Source organism: Salmo salar, chromosome ssa09 (genome assembly GCF_905237065.1).
Source record: "Salmo salar chromosome ssa09, Ssal_v3.1, whole genome shotgun sequence".
NCBI lineage: Eukaryota > Metazoa > Chordata > Actinopteri > Salmoniformes > Salmonidae > Salmo > Salmo salar.
The window spans coordinates 124,175,156-124,195,984 of NC_059450.1; the positions used below are offsets into that span (position 1 = coordinate 124,175,156).

General features: G+C 42.6%; 1 long non-coding RNA gene across 2 annotated transcripts in view; it reads left to right on the forward strand.

Moving 5' to 3' along the window:
* The window catches only part of LOC123744727 (uncharacterized), a 93,264-nt gene that overhangs the window by 24,131 nt on the left and 48,304 nt on the right, over positions 1-20,829 (forward strand). For both annotated transcript variants that reach the window (XR_006771153.1, XR_006771154.1), the window contains exon 2: positions 11,546-11,622. This is a non-coding gene — a long non-coding RNA (uncharacterized lncRNA). The remainder of the gene's footprint in view (positions 1-11,545; positions 11,623-20,829) is intronic.

A 20,829-nucleotide genomic window follows, 5' to 3' on the forward strand; every position in this document is an offset into this window, starting at 1 on the left:
AGACCAGTACTCATTTTCACAAAACTTCTCAGTTTAAGAGTGCTGGTCTAGGATCAGCTCCTCCCTGTCCATGTCCTTTTATTTATTAAGTGCTTTATGAAAACAGGCCCAGATCTCAGAGAGGCCTGGTTGATTTATTGGTAGAGGGGCTCTATCATGAAACAATTGTATCTTTGGCCAAGCAGTTTTTTTTATGCTTTCTTAAATAACATTTCTTAAATAACATTTCTTAAATAACCTTTCTTAAATAACCTTTTTTTTAAATGACCTTTCTTCAATAATTGTGAGCAATATACATGAATGGTGAACAGCATATTTCTGCCTAGTATTAAGCCAAAGTCATGTTTAGTGATATAGAATTTCTACTTAATACATATTTCTATAATAATGATACAAGGATTTTGTAAAGAGTTTCGTTTTTAAATTTGAGATTATTCCATAGGAACTACTTACTGTACTATGTCTCTTCATTAGAAATGAAAACCAACTTTATGAACGAGATCCTTATGGAATGTTTCAGATGGTGTTTTTTTTATACCAGATAATTGGTTTGAATTGTACAATGACATACTAACAAATAACATTACATTTGTAGTGATTGGAATAAAATTGTACTGAAGACTGTTCGATGGAAAATATATATATATATTTTAAATACTACAGTAAATGTAAAATAAACAGAATTAAATAAATATAAATACCAATATCAATAGTTTCTAGTTTTACCATAGGCTCCGGGTTTTCAGAATTGTTAAGCCAAGCTAGTTTTTATGTAGAATCTCGCTTTGTGAGTTTTACATAAACAAATAAAAGAAATTCACTCTGCAGAATGTACAATTGTTTTTGACATGATTGGAGTGTTGGACGTCCTTTTCCATGTGTCTCCAGAGGCACAGAGAAATATGTGTTTGATTACCAGATCTAACTCTGCTCCTTAGAGTTTTTCCCCAACTTTTCAACACATAAATTATTAACGTTAAATAAACCACACATCTAGCAAACGTACAAAAATCTGTACTAGATCCCAGGCTGTAGATAATAAACACTCTGTCAGCCTGTTGCTTTTCTTCACAGATAATGCAAAGTTTGTGATGATTCAAAAGCCTGGTTGAAGTGATAGTGTAGTGTTGCATTGGTTCAGCGGTAGAGTAGAGTAGAGCAGGACAGGACTGTATGGCACAAAGAGGGACAGGACGTTGATTTGTTCCACGTTCTGTAAGCCCCCTCGTTCCCCCCTGGCGCCCCATCTCTCTCTCTCTCTCTCTCTCGCTCTCTCTCTCTCTGTCTCTCTCGCTCTCTCTCTCTCTCGCTCTCTCTCACTCTCTCTCTCTCCCGAGCAGTGTAAACACACAGCTCCAGAGGAATGTTGGACTCTCTGACCTCACAGCAAACACTCTGGTGCAGTTCACTCGGTTCAGCCTGGCCGTGCTGTGCTCCGAGTGCAGCCAGCCCCTCTCCCCTCGCCTCGCCCCTCTCCTCTCCCCTCGCCACGCCTCTCCTATTTGACTCAGTGAGAGACAGAGAGAGAGAGAGGGAATGAGGGAGGTAGAGAGAAACAGAGCGGCCAGATTCCTTCCTGCTCTTGCTCTCTCTCCGTGGCGGGCGGGCGGACCCCATTGTGTGCAGTGCCTGGCACACATGAACAGACCCCCCCCCCCCCCCCACACACACTTCTGCACACTGCAACCTCCCTTTTCCAATGCCCCCCTTCTCCCTCTCCCCTTTAACTGTCACTCCCCACAACTCCCCATTACGTCCACACAGAGCCCCACCACAGTGGCTTGCACTTCCTGGAAATATGCTATATGGTAGAGAGACGCAGGTAGTGTCCCTGCCTGGGCGGTTGGTTGTGCACTGATAGGCAGCTGAAAAGCATTGAAACGCAAAGGGTTACTGCCTTACTGGTGTTTGTATTTGCCTGTGATTTGGACCTCTCCCCATAGTGTTAGATTGTGTAGCTTATCTTTCTGTGTCACAGGAGAAGCAGAACCTTTAAACTGCTTCTTGACCATGCAGTCACCACCAGCGAACTGACAGACAGGAGTGGATCAGATGAAGTTAGGTCAAAGCAGACCTCATCTGTCAGTGTGTGTAAAGGTAGTGTAAAATGAATGTTTGACCTTCTCTCTTTCTCTCCCTCTGTCTGAGCCAGCCAGACTGGGCTCAGCCATTTTTAGCAGACACAGCAAGCCATCCCTACACACATACTGTACATGCACACAGACCAATGTGCCCGCATGCACCCTCGCACACGTGTGTAGACACAGATTTATGCTTGTACACATACACCACACACACACAACTGCCGAGGCTGCAGGGCTAATAGTTAATGTGTCTGGGATGGGTGGGGAAGCTGTCAGGGCAGTGAGCACAGTGAGCCACACATTCATCCCACTGGGCTACCTCTCATACAATAGACAGGTATGACAAATGTGGGTTTTTTTTCACTTTGCTAAAAGTGTTTTCACTGTGGTTTCCTTAGGTACTGTCACAATTTACCCAGAGATTTCATTTTATGAACCTAGATTACCCTGGGATTCATTTTATGAACCTAGTTTACCCTGGAACTTCATTTTATGAACATTATTTACCCTGGGATTTCATTTTATGAACCTAGTTAACCCTGGGATTTCATTTTCTGAACATTATTTACACTGGGATTTAATTTTATGAACCTAGTTTACCCTGGGGTTTCATTTTATGAACATTATTTACCCTGGGGTTTCATTTTATGAACATTATTTACCCTGGGATTTCATTTTATGAACCTAGATTACCCCGGGATTTCATTTTTTGAACCTAGTTTACCCTGGGATTTCATTTTATGAACTTAGTTTACCCTGGAATTCCATTTTATGAACATTATTTACCCTGGGATTTCATTTTATGAACCTAGATTACCCCGGGATTTCATTTTTTGAACCTAGTTTACCCTGGGATTTCATTTTATGAACTTAGTTTACCCTGGAATTCCATTTTATGAACATTATTTACCCTGGGATTTCATTTTATGAACCTAGTTTACCCTGAGGTTTCATTTTATGAACATTATTTACTCTGGGATTTCATTTTATGAACCTACAGAGACATATGTTACAATTCTACAACGCATTTTATGATCCCTAATATCATTTTCCACTAGTATGTCTACGTTATGCCATCACCATTTAAATCATGTTTGCAGTGTAGGCCTACACCCTAAGAATGACTGGATTATCTTGGCTGTTACATCCTCTCTGTCTATGGTTGCTTCCCAAACGGCACCCTGTTTGCTTTTTAGTTCATAATATAGGACATAGGGTGCCACTTGGGACGCATCCTCTGTCTATGGAGATGGCTGGGGAAGAGGGTGGGCGCCAAGCAGCTAGCTACAAGACTCGTCTCATTTCTTTAAGCTGAGTAAACGCAGTTCGGAGTTTGGGAGCCGGAGATACCAGGGAAGAACTTCACCTGAACAAAGAGGCTGGTTGTGTTGGCGCTCCACCAGGGGCTTGATCTCTGTGAGCTGTCATTTAACAGAGAAAAGGACCGTGTTCAGTAGAGGGATGGAGGGAGGGATGGAGGGATGGAGGGATGGATGGATGGATGTAGAGAGGGATGGAGGGAGGGATGGAGGGAGAGATGTAGAGAGGGGTGTAGAGAGGGATGGAGGAATGGATGTAGAGAGGGATGGAGGGATGGATGTAAAGAGGGATGGAGGGAGGGATGTAGAGAGGGATGTAAAGAGGGATGGAGGGAGGGATATATAGAGGGATGGAGGGTGGGATGTAGAGAGGGATGGATGTAGAGAGGAATGTAAAGAAGGATGGAGGGTGGGATGTAGAGAGGGATGGATGTAGAGAGGAATGTAAAGAGGGATGGAGGGAGGGATGTAGAGAGGGATGGATGTAGAGAGGAATGTAATGAGGGATGGAGGGAGGGATGTAGAGAGGGACGTAAAGAGGGAAAGATCCCAGATTTTCCCATCATATGATTTTTCTCACATGATATTTTTTAATAAGCAAAACCTCAGCACAGCACAGCAACCCTATCTAAACAGTCATTTCAAGATGTCCGCCAGTTTTATTTGCTCATGACCATCTGCTGTGTCATTGTGAAATTGTATGTAATTATGTTTTTAGATTATGATTGTTGTTGTCATCGTGAACCTGACTGATCAGAAGCCTAACCCAGTTTTTTTTGTATAGCATTGAACCTGGTATGGTTCTTTCTGGAGAATAATTTGTTAAAGGGGACAGAGGGGTTACTCTGTCCTCTGCTGGTGGATGTTGGCCAGTGCAACAGGTTCATGACCAGAAAGTGGAATTAAGAGTAGTGAAAGTGTTCCTTTTCGGTATAATTTGGTTCAAGTCAATATAGATTTAAGGCGATCATATGACAGCGAGTCCTTTTGATTTTCATTACAGAGGGAAAATTATTATTTCCCTTAAGTTGAACTTTTGTTGCATGTTGAGTAAAAGTCAGCTACTTCACAGAAGTATAGTAAATCCATAAAAATATACCTTCATAAATATTCATGACATGGCTGTTATGGCATTATTATAATTATCTGTGGCTACCTTCCTCCTCAAACCTTTAACACCTGGATTCCTTGTATTGCGGCTATGCGAATGAGAAGCACACCATTTAAAGTAAATTATGCATATTAACACTGAGTAAATATGTATGTCAATGTATATGAATGTACCTATGTACTGAATATGTCTATGGGTGTGAATATGTATGTGCACGTTTGAAGCCAATGCAAGCAGCCAGTGACCGTAGACTAGGAGGAGGACTGATGGCCAGGCAAAGAGAACCAGATGGCTGGAAATATAGGCTGCTAAATTATTCATCAGGTTTGGAGCCTTGGGATGGATGGGAAGCTAGCTAGAGTGGACGGTTTTATTAGCTAGGAGTCGGTGGAGGACACAGAGAGGGGGGCAATGAGGTGGGGGGAAGACAAAGAGGGGGAGAGGGAGTGAGAGAGTGGAGAGGGAGAGATACTGTAGACCGTCTAGATACAAGCTGTTCTGCACTCATAGTTAAGTGTGACTAAAATGAACATCATTCCCTTTTTATGCACTTTTCTCTCTTATGTGTAGTCTGACCTTGAACTTAAGCTGAAAATAACTTGCTATTCACACGCTATTCATTCGGCTTGGAGATCTAAGAAATGAAGGTGTGGCGGAGTTGTCTACAGATACGCCGTATTCTGACCTCACACGCAAGGTCGAGCAAACCTGCTGGTTCCAATTGGGAAAAGCATCTGCTTTATTTTAAAAAAAATAACAGCATTCTCCATGCACTATCCTTTATAAGTTGATAAGACTAGAGCTATTGATAAGAGCTAGGTAATTCATCTATTGGGCCCATTTTCCACAGTTAAGTAGGCTATAAATAGATGTGCCATTATTCAGAATTGTAATTGTGTGACCTCATAATTTGCGTGGATGAAATTTGGACACCCAAGATATAGGTTTCTGTTGGGCTGAACCTGCCAAGTTGATGCATGCACTTCAGATTGTTTTAATTATATACGCGGGTTTTCTCCATTTTACTGTACAATTTTTATCATATTAAATATTAGTCACTATCGGGAGCCACCATCAGTAATTCACACATACATTTATAACTGTAACTTTAGTGTTCGTTTTCTTCCATTTGTAGCTTACATTTCACACCATTCCATTCCATTGGCCTTTCCTTCCTCTGTGACGTCTGTGTAGTTGTTCCTGAGGGTCACTAGTGTTACTGGATCATATTAGGCTAACGCTGTACAGTAATTTAGGACATGTAGCCTATTAGAATCATTATGGAACAGACCACACGTAGCAGGTTAAACATGGAGCCTGGTGTAGGGTTCGTACAGTTCTATGATTAGTCAGAATTACGGTAGATTTATAGGACTATTGTTCATCCCTTATTGTACACTTTTTTCCACCTTCCAATATTTCATGAAAAACTATACATTCTAAAAACATTTAACAAGACTAGGCCAACGAAAGAGGACATAGACACAACTTTTAACTTTGAAAATGTGCCTAATTAATCTACATGATCAGAGTATTTATTAATCTACCAGTTGGTGCTGAAACAGAGACGAAGATGCATTAATGGCATCCTTTTATTGATCCCTACTTTCTGAACACTTCTCTCAATGTATTATAATTAATGTACATTGTTTTTAATGGGATGGGTTAAGATAAATGTACTGAAAACTCCAAGAGAAAATCTGTTGGCCGGTAAGTGGGTGGGTTTTCAGCAGTTTAATTAAATGTATTCAGCGCTCGCCAGGGGAACCACGCCTGCAAAGCCCATTACTCACCTGCATAAGGTATTTATCTGAGAAATGCCTAGGAAAGGCGAACATTTCCTAAGTCAGAATCGGACCCTTACTGTTCAGCATGTTGTCTGCATTACTGTAAATGGGATGAGCATAATTACACACAATGTTTCAAGAGAGGCTTGTTACATGGTGTTTAAGTAATATGGCATTGCACTTTATTCATGATACATTTTCCCTGCATGCTGCATCCGATGCATGACACGTTAAGTGTATTATTATTTACCTTGGTCCCGATTCAGATGCTTTTCCTACACACATTTTTCCTACACACTTCCAGATAGTTGTTATTCAGACTTATCTTATGCAGGTGCATAACGGGCTTTACAGGCATGGTTCTCTTGCAAGTGCTGAATACATTTAATTCAACCCCTGAAAAGCCTCCCACTTGCTGGCCAACAGATTTTCTCCTGGAGTTTAAGTTCAAGGTCAGAATACGCTTAGAGAGAAAAGTGCATTAAAAGGGAATTCCATTCCATTTACGTGCATTTAACTCGGGTTGGAATTACCTCCCTTGTGAATGACATACAGTGACTTCAAAAAGTATTCACACCCCTTAACCGCATAATAAGGACTCATTCCATGTTTAATAATAGTGGTTAACTTACATTTTTTATAACTACCCCATCTCTGTACCCCACACATACAATTATCTGTAAGGTCCCTCAATCGAGTATTGAATTTCAAGCACAAATTCAACCATAAAGACCAGGAAGGTTTTTCAATGCCTCACAAAGAAGAGCACCGATTGATAAATGTGTGTAAAAAAAAAAGCAGACCCTGAATATCTGTTTGAGCATGGGGAAATTATTAATTAGGCTTTAGATGGTGTATCAATACACCCAGTCACTCAGTTGCTGGAGAGGAAGGAAACTGCTCTGGGATTTCACCATGAGACTAATGATGATTTTAAAACAGTTACAGAGTTTAATGTTTGTGATATGAGAAAACATTGTAGTTACTCCACAATACTAAGCTAAATAACAGAGTGAAACAAAGGAAGCCTGTACATAATTGTCACGTCCTGACCAGTAAAGGGGTTATTTGTTATTGTAATTTGGTCAGGACGTGGCAGGGGGTGTTTGTTTAGAGTGTTTCGGGGTTTGTTGGGCTATGTTCTTATGTAAGAGGGGTGTTTGTTTTATGTGTTTCGGGGTTTGTGGTTAATGTTCTATGTTAGTATATTTCAATGTTCGTTCTAGTCTTTCTATTTCTATGTTTAGTTAATGGGGTTGACCTTCAATTGGAAGCAGCTGCTCCTAGTTGCTTCTAATTGAAGGTCCTATTTAAGAGGGGTGTTTTTCTATGGGATTTTGTGGGTAGTTGTTCCTTGTTTAGTGTTTGTGCACCTGACAAGACTGTTATCGTCGTTATTTTTGTATACGTGTGTTTTGTTTTGGTTTTCCTTCTTTCTTCCGAAAAAAAGAAGATGAGTATATATATTCCCGCTGCATTTTGGTCCAATCCTTACGACAACCGTGACAATAATAGAATATTCCAAAACATGCATCCTGTTTGCAACAAAGCACTTAAATACTGCAATAATGTGGGAAAGACATTTTTGTCCTGAATACAAAGTGTTATGATGGGGCAAATTCAACACAACACATCACTGAGTACCACTCTTCATATTTTCAAGCATGGCGGTGGCTGTATCATGTTATGGGTATGCTCGTCATCGGGAAGGACTAGGGAGTTTTTCAGAATAAAAATAAACGGAATACAGCTATAAGCACAGGCAAAATCCTAGAGGAAAACCTGGTTCAGTCTGTTTTGCAACAGACACTGGGCGAGTTGCTGACCAAGACGACATTGAATGTTCCTGATCAAATATTGTACAATCCAGGTGTGCAAAGCTCTTAGAGACTTACCCAAAAAGACTCACAGCTGTTGTTGCCATCAATGGTGCTTCTGCAATTATTGGCTCAGGGGTGTGAATATTTAATTTTCAATACATTTGAAAACATTTCTAAAAACATGTTTTCACTTTGTCATTATGGGGTGTTGTGTGTAGATGAGTGAGAAAAATGTGGAATAAGTCAAGGTTTATCACTACTTTCTGACGGCATTGTACATACAAGTGACATAATTCTGTCCTTCTGTCCCTCTATATGGGTAACATGCATTCTCACTCTGATGCGCTCTCACTCTGTCACTCTCAGTCACACACACACACACACACACACACACACACACACACACACACACACACACACACACACACACACACACACACACACAAATCAAATTGTATTTGCCTCATGCGCCGAATACAACAAGTATAGACTTTACTGTGAAATGCTTGCTTATGTGCCCTTCCCAACGAAGCAGAGTTTTAAAAAAATTGAAGAAAATAAAAATAGTAATTTAATACACAAGAATGGAGCTATATACAGAGAGAGCACAGATACACACACACACACACACACACACACACTCACATAAACAAACAGACATATACACACACACACACACTCACTTCTCTGTGGAAGGCTCAGCTCAGGGGAAATAGAGCAGAGAGGAAGCAGAGAGCCTTCACTGAGCAAGGGCTGTCTGGTGTCATGGCAACTAGTGTGGATTACCCCACCCTCCCTCCATCAGGCAGAGAGGGAGAGAGCGTGAGAGAGCGATAGAAGGTGGGGTGGGGGGTACAGGTTTGTCTGTATTAGCCTATGTATTTTTATAGATCAAATATATTTGAGAATGTAAATAAATCTGGGATATTTTAAAGGATGTGATGAATCTGAATACTGTAGCAGAGGGAGAGGAAAGGAAGGTACCAACCTGAAGGTAGCTACAAGCTAGCTATAGCTTTGTGCTCTGGGTGGGTGTCCTATAAAAGATAGGGGTGTTGAACTCATTTTGCCCCGCGGGCTGCATTCGGTCTTCAACGAGGTCTGGAGGGCCCCACTGAAAATTGGTTATATTTCCTTGCCATCAACATTAGCAAAAAAATTGTATTCTATACTAGCTTTCATTTCAGTGATTCATTTTAAAGTATACTGCGTTTCTTTCCCCCTCAAAAAAATATATACAGTACAGTATATATATATATTTTAATCTAACCACCCTCGGGCTGGATTGGAGCCCCTATGTTTGACACTCATTGGATAGAGTGATAGACAGGGGGGAGAGGCGTGGAAACCTCCGATAGAAGAGATGCTGAGGAGAAACAGGGGTGGAAGGTTGGCAGAAAGGATGGAGAATTAAGTGGAGCGATACTAGGAGTCGGGAACGAGGGAAGGCGACGAAGACAGGACAGGAGGGAGGGTGTAGTGGAGAAAGAGAGGCATAGAGGAGAGTGGGACATTGGGTCAGTTGAGGACACACAAAAAAACTTCTCTCATACTGACATCTCTCACAGCCCCCCATGATGACTGCGTTACACCCCGGCTTCAGAATGGAGCCATCCTCACCCTCAGTCCTCCCCAGCCACATATTGGGACAGGGGTTTTGTCTGAAATGGAACCCTATTCCCTAGTCCATATACTGTAGTGTACTTTGTTTAGTGCTCTGGTCAAAAGCACTGCAATATAGGGAATAGGGTACCATTTAGGATACAATCAGGTTGACAAGCTGTTATACCAGTGGGGATCTACAGAACACACACATTCACAGTTAAAATGTTCCTGAAATAGCCATTATTTTCCCCCTTTCCCTGTTTACCCTACACTCAGTATGACATCATTACCTGCTCTGGTATACATAACCATTACACATTACCTTACATCTTACACCGGTGGCTGTGTCTTCTAGTCCAGACAGAGGAGCGCTCTACTGTTGACAGTCAATCCGTGTCTGAGTCATGACCAGGCCACACATAATTACACAACACCGCTATAGACATTAACTCAAAGTACATGGCATTAACTTTTCCTTTGATTACCTGTGTTACCAGGTAGGCTGGGAGGGAAAACGCAGAGGCCGTCAGTAAAGCAGAGAGGCTGTCTAGTGAAAGACTAGCGGTGTAGTGCATGGTTATTGGCTAATGGACGCCCAGTAGGAGCCTCACTGTAATAGCTCTCTGGTTACACCACCGCTACTTGGAATTCAAGGTCATAATTAAGACCTTTTATTACAAAAGGCTTTAAAATTAGAACAGAATCCACTCCAATAAAAGCAACCGCCGGCTAATTCAGAGAGAGAGGTTTTTTTCTCTGTGTTTTTGAAGCGGTGCCCAGAATAGACCACTCATCTTGAGAAATGTACAGAGAAAAACATTCAAAATTTGAATTTCCCCTTTGAAGGATTCACAGATTTTTCCGGGAATATGCAACATGCCAGGAATGAACGGAATTGCATTTTTATTTGGGTTGTAATTATTACAATAAAGATGATAGCTGTAAAACACTACTTGTTTCCACTGTATTCTACATCGTGGCTGCCTAATGTAGTCAAGAATTTAGTATGTCATGCAACAATCATTTACATCAATGATTATTAGCATCAGAACTGTTTTATGAAATGTTCACTCTGTCAATGTGAAGATCATATTTGAAAACATCTGTTTTTCCTCTATTGAAATGAGTACACTGTGTAAACCACCTTCTCTCTGCATGTGATTCAGCAGTTCTGTGCATAGACTGAAACTAGTGAAGCAACAAGGGAGAAGTGTATGAAAACAGATACTGCTCATCTGTCTTAGTCCCTTTATGCCATATACACTGAGAATACCAAACATTAGGAACACCTTCCTAATATTGAGTTGCACCCCCTTTTGCCCTCAGAACAGCCTCGATTCATCGGGGCACAAGGGGTTGATTCCAATGCGTCCCACAGTTTTGTCAAGTTGGCTGGATGTCCTTTCGGTGGTGGACCATTCTTGATACAAACGGGAAACTGTTGAGCATGAAAAACCCAGCAGCGTTGCAGTTCTTGACACAAACCGGTGCGCCTGGCTCCTACTACCATACCCCGTTTTAAAGGCCCTTAAATATTTTGTCTTGCCCATTCACTCTGAATGGCTTACAGACACAATCCATATCTCAATTGTTTCATGGCTTAAAAATCCTTATTTAACCCGTCTCCTCCCCGTCATCTACACTGATTGAAGTGGATTTAACAAGTGATATCAGTAAGGAATCATAGCTTCACTTGGATTAACCTGGGCAGTCTGTCATGGAAAGAGCAGGTATTCTTAATGTTTTGTACACTCAGTATATATCAATATAGTGGCATGATGATAAGATATATGCCTGTTTCATGTTGTGTGTCTTTCAGGAACCAGAGACAGTATCCACAGAAGCTATGAGCGGAAGAGAGCAGCCTCACAAGATCATTAACACCACTTCTGGACTGTAAGTAGAGTATTCTTAGATGGGTCGTTCCACGAAAAGAGTGCCTTTTGCGTCCCTTTGATATTTTAAGTAGAAATTGTGCACCAATATTTGATTTAAAACCCTGCTATATTAAATTAAGTGCCCTGGAGAATTCACTACTTTTTAAATGTGAGTAAAGAAAACTAAAGTGACAAAATTCTGCATTTTTACATTTCCCTCTGTGACTTCAGGATTTTAACCCACTTAACCACAACCTTGTAAAGCCCTCTTTTTTTTTTGCTTTGACAAAGTCATTTCTGAAGAGTATTATTTATTTCATGTGATTAGTGATTCATTTACGTCTGTCACTGATTTTATGGTCAACCCTGTTACGTGAACTGAACTCTCTTTTTAAAATGGTGAAACTATTCCTTTTTAAATATTGTGTTAAAGAAACATTGAACATCTAAAACTCAAATCATAGTGTAAAAGCAGGTGAGCTGGTTCTACTCTTTTTGGCCATTATCTGGTGTTTTGTGGCAGAAAACGTCTACCCTGTTACCCATAGATAGACAGGCTACAAATGTTTTAACAATTGCATTTTTTTGTGAGGCTTGCATTCAATTGCTACTCCCTGTTGCACACAACAAGCTTCCATTCCCCCTGTCACAAGGGGATTTATGACTGATTTAAGATGAAATCGTCAACCCTGTTACTGTCAACCCTGTTACTTTATTTGGCACTTAATAGACAATTACTATAGTATTTTTTTATTTGACCTTTCGAGATGGGAAAATGTGTTTGTATTAAGTTGAACATGTGCTCTTTATGATAGAATGTTAAAATTAGGTGAAATCAAATGTTTCTTTGGACAAAGATACACTTCTCAAAAGGCTACTTTAACCAAACCGCATTTCAAGTGTACCTGTAGAATCTGTAGTGGAGCAGTCCTTGGAGCTCGCCACCCTGCTGGAATGTACCTTGAACGGTCTACTGAGATGGTAAACAAACACAGTGAAGGGTCTGGGCCTCCTCCCTCAGTGTCTCCTGTCTTCCTTTCAGCTCTGTTCAGCTGCTGCAGCTATTCCCTCTCTGTGGTCATCAGCCTATGAATACAACAGCTGCCACTGACAGCCTTCCCATGGCACATGTATAGACACACACACGAGCACATGCATGCGTGCACTCTCGCACACATGCATGCACAGAAAATACACACTTGCGTATGCACATTCACTCTCACGCACACAAGCACATGCATAGACTTAGGCATGCATGCACGCACAGAAGAACTTGCACGCACGCTTGCACACACACACACGCATGCACACGCACACACTTGCACACACACAGACACACACAAACACAGACATGCACACAGACAGACACATACACTATATATACAAAAGTATGTGGACACCCCTTCAAATGAATGGATTCGGCTGACAGGTGTATAAAATCGTGCACACAGCCAAACATTGGCTGTCGAATGGCCTTACTGAAGGGCTCAGTGACTTTCAATGTGGCAACGTCATAGGATGCCACCTTTCCAACAAGTCAGTTTGTCAAATTTCTGCCCTGCTAGAGTTGCCCCGGTCAACTGTAAATGCTGTTATTGTGAAGTGGAAACGTCTAGAACAGGGTTTTTCTTATCCGCTGTTGGTTTTATTTGGCCCCCCAAGTTTTCTGAGCAAAAAATACAATAAAAAAAAGTTGGACATAAAATCAGCTCCAAGTGATTTTAATTTAATAAATCTGTTCCCAAGTATTCCCACACATAATAAAGAGACACATGATCAAATAAAATAAAATTGTATTTGTCACATGCACCGAATACAACAAGTGTAGACCTTACCGTGAAATGGTTACTTACAAGCCCTTAACCAACAACGCAGTTCAAGAAATAGAGTTAAGAAAATATTTACTAAATAAACTAAAGTAAAACATAAAATAAAAACAACAAAATAACAATAACTAGGCTATATACAGGGGGTACCGGTACCGAGTCGATGTGTGGAGGTACAGGTTAGTCGAGGTCATTTGTACATGTAGGTAGGGGTAAAGTGACTGACTATGCATAGATAATAAACAGCGAGTAACAGCAGTGTAAAAACTTGGCGTAGAAGCTGGTAAGGAGCCTTTTGGGCCTAGACATGGCGCTCCGGTACCGCTTGCCGTGTGGTAGCAGAGAGAACAGTCTATGACTTGGGTGACTGGAGTCTTTCACAATTTTTTGGTCCTTCCTCTGACACCGCCTAGTATATAGGTCCTGGATGGCAGGAAGCTTGGCCCATGTGATGTACTGGGCTGTAGGCACTACCCTCTGTAGCGCCTTACTGTCGGATGCAGAGCAGTTGCCGTACCAGGCGGTGATGCAATCGGTCAGAATGCTCTCAATGGTGCAGCTGTAGAACTTTTTTAGGATCTGGGGACCCATGCCAAATCTTTTCAGTCTCCTGAGGGGGAACAGGTGTTGTCGTGCCCTCTTCACGACTGTCTTGGTGTGTTTGGACCATGATAGTTTGTTGGTGATGTGGACACCATGGAACTTGAAACTCTCGACCTGCTCCACTACAGCCCCGTTGATGTGAATGGGGGCGTGTTCGACCCTCCTTTTCCTGTAGTCCACGATAATCTCCTTTGTCTTGCTCATGTTGAGGGAGAGGTTGTTGTCCTGGCACCACACTGCCAGGTCTCTGACCTCCTTCCAAAAGGCTGTCTCATCGTTGTCAGTGATCAGGCCTACAGTACCATAGTTTTTACATTTTATTTAAAATATAACCTTTATTTAAGTAGGCAAGTCAGATTTTTACCTTGTCAGCTCGGGGATTTGATCCAGAAACCTTGCGGTTACTGGCCCAATGCTCTAACCACTAGGCTACCTACCACCTTGTGTCATTGGCAAACTTAATGATGGTGTTGGAGTCGTGCTTGGCCACTCAGTCGCGGGTGAACAGGGAGTACAGGAGGGGACTAAGCACGGACCCCTGAGGGGCCCCCGTGTTGAGGATTAGTGTGGCATATGTGTTGTTGCCTACCCTTACTACCTGGGGGCAGCCCGTCAGGAAGTCCAGGATCCAGTTGCAGAGGGAGGTGTTTAGTCCCAGGTTCCTTAGCTTAGTGATGAGCTTTGTGGGCGCTATGGTGTTGAACGCCGAGTTGTAGTCAACGAATAGCATTCTCACATAGGTGTTCCTTTTGTCCAAGTGGGAAAGGCCACTGTTGAATGCGATTGAGATTGTGTCATCTGTGGATCTGTTGGGGCAGTATGCGAATTGGAGTGGGTCTAGGGTTTCCGGGATGATGGTGTTGATGTGAGCCATGACCAGCCTTTCAAAGCACTTCATGGCTACCGACGTGAGTGCTATGGGGCGGTAGTCATTTAAGCAGGTTAACTTCGTATACAAATGTAAGCAAGGTTTGAAATTATGATGTTTTAGTCAATCATTATATCTGCTTGGGCTTCTTGCGGTCAATTTGCAGTCTACAAATTATTAGTAATTATGTTCCGGCCCCCCGACCATCCGCAGCTAAATCTAGTTGATGATCCCTGGTCTAGGAGAAACAATGGCTCAGCTGTGAAGTGGTACAGTAGGCCACACAAACTCATAGAACTGGACCCCTGAGTGCTGAAGCACGTAAAAATCGTCTGTCCTCGGTTGCAACACTCACTTCCGAGTTCCAAACTGCCTCTGGAAGCAACGACAGCACAAGAACTGTTCGTCGGGAGCTTCATGAAATGGGTTTCCATGGCCGAGCAGGCGCACACAAGCCTAAGATCACCATGCGCAATGCCAAGCATCGTTGGGTTGGAGTGGTGTAAAGCTCACCGCCATTGGAGCAGTGGTAGCGTGTTCTCTGGAGTAATGAATCACGCTTCACTATCTGGCTGTCCGACGGACAAATCTGGGTTCGATGGATACCAGGAGAACGCTACCTACCCCAATGCATAGTGCCAACTGTAAAGTTTGGTGGAGGAGGAGTAATGATCTTGGGCTGTTTTTCATGTTTCAGGCTAGGCCCTTTAGTTCTAGTAAAGGGAAATCTTAACGCTACAGCATACAATGACATTCTAGATGATTCTGTGTTTCCAACTTTGTGGCAACAGTTTGGGGAATGCCCTTTCCTGTTTCAGTATGACAATGCCCTCATGCACAAATCGAGGTCCATACAGAAATGGCTTTTCGAGATTGTTGTGGAAGAACTTGACTGGCCTGCACAGAGCTCTGACCTCAACCCCAATGAACACCTTTGGGATGAATTGGAACACCAACTGCGAGCCAAGCCTAATCCCCCAACATCAGTGCCCGTCCTCACTAATGCTCGTGTGGCTGAATGGAAGCAATGTACCAACATCTAGTGGAAAGCCTTCCCAGAAGAGTGGAGGCTGTTATAGCAGCAAAGGGGGGGACCAACTCCATATTAATACCCATGATTTTGGAATGAGATGTTCGACGAACAAGTGTCCACATACTTTGGGTTGTGTTGTGTATGTCAATTACCATACCAAACCACAAGAACCGTATAATGATAGTCCTCATTACGTGGATGTTATTTGTGAGCAATAACACAATCCCTGTACCAACACACAATACTAACACCAGCAGAGTTTGCCTGCTGCCCCTGACAGCAGCAGCTGGACCAGTCCTATACAGTGAGGGAAAAAAGTATTTGATCCCTTGCTGATTTTGTACGTTTGCCCACTTGACAAAGAAATGATCAGTCTATAATTTTAATGGTAGGTTTATTTGAACAGTGAGAGACATAATAACAACAAAAAATCCAGAAAAACGCATGTCAAAAATTGACTTGCATTTTAATGAGGGAAATAGGTATTTGACCCCCTCGCAATCAGAAAGATTTCTGGCTCCCAGGTGTCTTTTATACAGGTAACGAGCTGAGACTAGGAGCACACTCTTAAAGGGAGTGCTCCTAATCTAAGCTTGTTACCTGTATAAAAGACACCTGTCCACAGAAGCAATCAATCAATCAGATTCCAAACTCTCCACCATGGCCAAGACCAAAGAGCTCTCCAAGGATGTCAGGGACAAGCTTGTAGACCTACACAAGGCTGGAATGGGCTACAAGACCGTCACCAAGCAGCTTGGTGAGAAGGTGACAACAGTTGGTGCGATTATTCGCAAATGGAAGAAACACAAAAGAACTGTCAATCTCCCTCGGCCTGGGGCTCCATGCAAGATCTCACCTCGTGGAGTTGCAATGATCATGAGAACGGTGCGGAATCAGCCCAGAACTACACGGGAGGATCTTGTCAATGATCTCAAGGCAGCTGGGACCATTGTCACCAAGAAAACAATTGGTATCATACTACGCCGTGAAGGACTGAAATCCTGCAGAGCCTGCAAGGTCCCCCTGCTCAAGAAAGCACATATACATGCCCGTCTGAAGTTTGCCAATGAACATCTGAATGATTCAGAGGACAACTGGGTGAAAGTGTTGTGGTCAGATGAGACCAAAATTGAGCTCTTTGGCATCAACTCAACTCGCCGTGTTTGGAGGAGGAGGAATGCTGCCTATGACCCCAAGAAAACCATCCCCACCGTCAAACATGGAGGTGTAAACATTATGCTTTGGGGGTGTTTTTCTGCTAAGGGGACAGGACAACTTCACCGCATCAAAGGGACGATGGACGGGGCCATGTACCGTCAAATCTTGGGTGAGAACCTCCTTCCCTCAGCCAGGGCATTGAAAATGGTTCGTGGATGGGTATTCCAGCATGACAATGACCCAAAACACACGGCCAAGGCAACAAAGGAGTGGCTCAAGAAGAAGCACAAGGTCCTGGATTGGCCTAGCCAGTCTCCAGACCTTAATCCAATAGAAAATCTGTGGAGGGAGCTGAAGGTTCGAGTTGCCAAACATCAGCCTCGAAACCTTAATGACTTGGAGAAGATCTGCAAAGAGGAGTGGGACAAAATCCCTCCTGAGATGTGTGCAAACCTGGTGGCCAACTACAAGAAATGTCTGACCTCTGTGATTACCAACAAGGGTTTTGCCACCAAGTACTAAGTCATGTTTTGCAGAGGGGTCAAATACTTATTTCCCTCATTAAAATGCAAATCATTTTATAACATTTTTTACATGCGTTTTTCTGGATTTTTTTGTTGTTATTCTGTCTCTCACTGTTCAGATAAAACTACCATAAAAATTATAGACTGATCATTTCTTTGTCAGTGGGCAAATGTACAAAATCATCAGGGGATCAAATACTTTTTTCCCTCACTGTACCTTTAGTATTCATAATTTAAAATGCAGTCTGTTTATTGTTTTTGGCATCTCCCACTAACCAGCCTCAAGTACATGTTGTATACAACACTTGCAACCACAGACATCCATTACAATTCTTTGTAAATGAACAATGGATTGAGCAGATGAACGCTTGAAAGGCTTTGACTGAGTGAGCGTGGCAAACAATCCCAGGCATTAACCTGGTGCGGAGGAGGAGTCATTGCAAGGTTAAAGCCCAGCAGCACGTCGTAGAAGAGAGAGAAGTGGGATAAAGACCTGGTGCCAGGAATACATTTTGATGATGGCGGGAAAGGCCAAGTGCCTCTAGCAAATTGCTTTGGGGTTACAGAGATAATGCTGAAAGCTTTAAGCTGAGGGGTTTTCAGTCTGGGGCCTAGAGCCACTGTTTACTGCAGCTCATGGCTACCGCAGCTGCTAGAGAGAGAGAGAGACAGAGAGAGAGATGGCATCTTGGATGTTGTCCCTGATCCAAGGCAAGATGGGCGACGTGGGTTGTAGGATACGTCAGACCAGCCTGGCATACGTTGTCTGTACCCGACAACACACCACTAGAGCTGATGTGGGATTTGGGGGTGGGGTGTTTTGAAGAGGAAGGGGTTGGGTGTGTGCGTGCCCCTGTGCGTGTGTGTCCATCACTAATGTGTATGTGTGTGTCCACGTGTATGCGCGTGTTTGTGTGTAGAAATGCCATGCCCAACGCAGCGCTGCTGGCTCCAGAAGGTTAGCCATACCCAACGCAGCAGGAGCTGCCAGTACTGAGCTGTCTGGCACTTCTGCAGGGCATTGATTAAGTGGCACACAACAGCACAGCACAGCGCTACTGCCTCACCTGCCATTAGCTGAGCCAGTGCCAATACCCACGCATGAGTCAGGGAATATTGGCGTGGTTCGAGACAGACTATCAGCCAATAAGAGCTGACTGTGTTTTGTGTCAGAGAGAGAAAGAGGGTGGAAGAGAGAGGGGGGGAGTGAGGGAATGAGAGTGAGAGAAAGAGAGAGAGGAGGAGAGAGAATGAAAAGAGAGGAAGAGAGAAAGGGAATTAGAGAGAGCCTTTGAAATGGTGTCAGAGAGGAGCTGGTTACAGGGAGACATGGATCTCAAATCAAATTTTATTTGTCACATGCGCCGAATACAACAGGTGTAGACCTTACAGTGAAATGCTTCCTTTACAAGCCCCTAACCAACAACGCAGTTGTAAGAAAAATACCTAAAAAAAATACGAAATAAAAGTAACAAATAATTAAAGAGCTGCAGCAAAATAACAATAGCGAGGCTATATACATGGGGTACCGGTACAGAGTCGAGGTAATTGAGGTAATATGTACATGCAGGCAGAGTTATTAAAGTGACTATGCATAGATGATAATAACAGAGAGTAGCAGCAGCGTTGTTTGGAGATTAAATGTACGATGGCACATTTTGAATATTTTCCAGAGGCTTTAATGAACCTGGCAAAGTGAAAATGTGTTATTGAAACCTAATGAGAGAAGTTAAGCACCAAACTTTTAATGCATAACTTTTGTGAATAGTTACCGCTGATATGGCGGCGAACCTCTGCAAAGCAGCAATATCTAGGCTCCAACAATAGATAATTAAACAAAGAAGAAACAACTATGATTAGAACTCATGGTTTTATTGGCATTAACATACAACTCTACTGAAACAGAGCAGTTCTGAGCATGTTTCAGATGAAGGATTTTACTATGGGAACAGCTGTTGACTTGTCAGTTTAAAAAGGGCTCAATGTAATAGTCTACTGTATCTGTTCCACCTCATAGCAACCGTCTAGCTCGGCACTCTCTCTTCTGGCATGGCATGGTGCTGTGCATTACCAGGCCTCCATAGCAAGACCACCAGCGCAGTTCCCTGTGTGTGTGTGTGTGTGTGTGTGTGTGTGTGTGTGTGTGTGTGTGTGTGTGTGTGTGTGTGTGTGTGTGTGTGTGTGTGTGTGTGTGTGTGTGTGTGTGTGTGTGTGTGTGTGTTCAAGTGCCTGGGCAGTCAGGGAGTCTGATAATCTGTCATTACCCAATAAGAGCTGGGGGACTTCCATTGCCTCTTAAAACAAGAATGTCTGCATTTTTCTTTTTGATAGAGGATGTGGTTGTCAATTCTACTCAAAATCCTAATACCCAATACAGTCATTGTTTCATTGGTTTATGTTGCAAACTACTTGGTATGCTGTGGTCAGAGAAACACTATTAATCCAGATAATAATGGCAAAGAGTGTGGCATGTCTAGCGTCTACATCACTTACCAAAGGTTTGATGTTTGTCATGAGTGAATCAGAATTTAAGGAAAGAAATAGTAGAGACCATGACCTGAAACATTGTAGACACTGGTAGTGTAACGTTAGGTAGACCAGGGGTTCTGAAACTTTTGGGAACCAGGGAACCCTTTTGTGATAGCAAATTCATCAGGGAACCCCTTATAATCAGAACACAACTCAAGTGAGATAAAAATAGCATACAAGGAGTTCTACTATGACTTTGGCAGTGCGTGGCCGGATGAACCAAGTCTTGGACCCTGGGAAGGAACATGTTAAAGGCCCGCCTCTTGGCATCGGAGAGAAATGTTGCAGGTTTCAAGCGATTTTTTTTTTTTTTCAATTCTACAAATTTTATCATGGGGCAGAGATACTTTTTGTTGTTACAGCTTTAAAGCAAATATCCTGCCATTTGTTTTTAAATTGCCATGAGGCAGAGATAAAGAAATACAGTTTTAAAGCTTAAATTACATTGCATTGATGTTATTATTATTTTTAACTGGACTATAAGAATTATTGAGTTGAACAATTTATTATTGGTGGAGTACTGTGGAAGTCAATATCCCTATGAACCTCCCAGGGCAATGTGGGCTCCTGAGTGGTGCAGTGGTCTAAGGCACTGCATCTCAGTGCAAAAGGTGACAGTCCCTGGTTCAAATCCAGACTGTGCCACATCTGGCTGTAATTGGGTGGGTTAGGGCGGTGCATAATT